Source organism: Phalaenopsis equestris, unplaced genomic scaffold (assembly GCF_001263595.1).
Source record: "Phalaenopsis equestris unplaced genomic scaffold, ASM126359v1 Scaffold000002, whole genome shotgun sequence".
NCBI classification, from domain to species: Eukaryota; Viridiplantae; Streptophyta; class Magnoliopsida; order Asparagales; family Orchidaceae; genus Phalaenopsis; species Phalaenopsis equestris.
This window is the reverse complement of record NW_018164444.1, coordinates 53241312-53241621: the sequence shown is the minus strand read 5'-3', so window position 1 is coordinate 53241621 and position 310 is coordinate 53241312.

Genomic DNA, 310 nt, shown 5'->3' with positions numbered 1-310 from the left:
ATATATCTGATTTATTATTTCATGTAAAACTCCACAAAATTTGAGTCATAAATTTTAGGACGTCCCTTTCCACTTCACAGCTGAGACCACTCTCTCTTTCTCGTGACTTTCTCAGCACCACAGAATGTTCAGGAGATATGGATATTCAAATAAATATAAAAAATACAATCTCTAATATTCATAATTAACAAATTAATTCAAACTAATAAGAATACATAATTTAACCTTTTATTTCCTACGATCATTCAACCAAACAATCTCTTTAAACAATTTTTGTTGGTCCACTATTATATATATATATATATATATA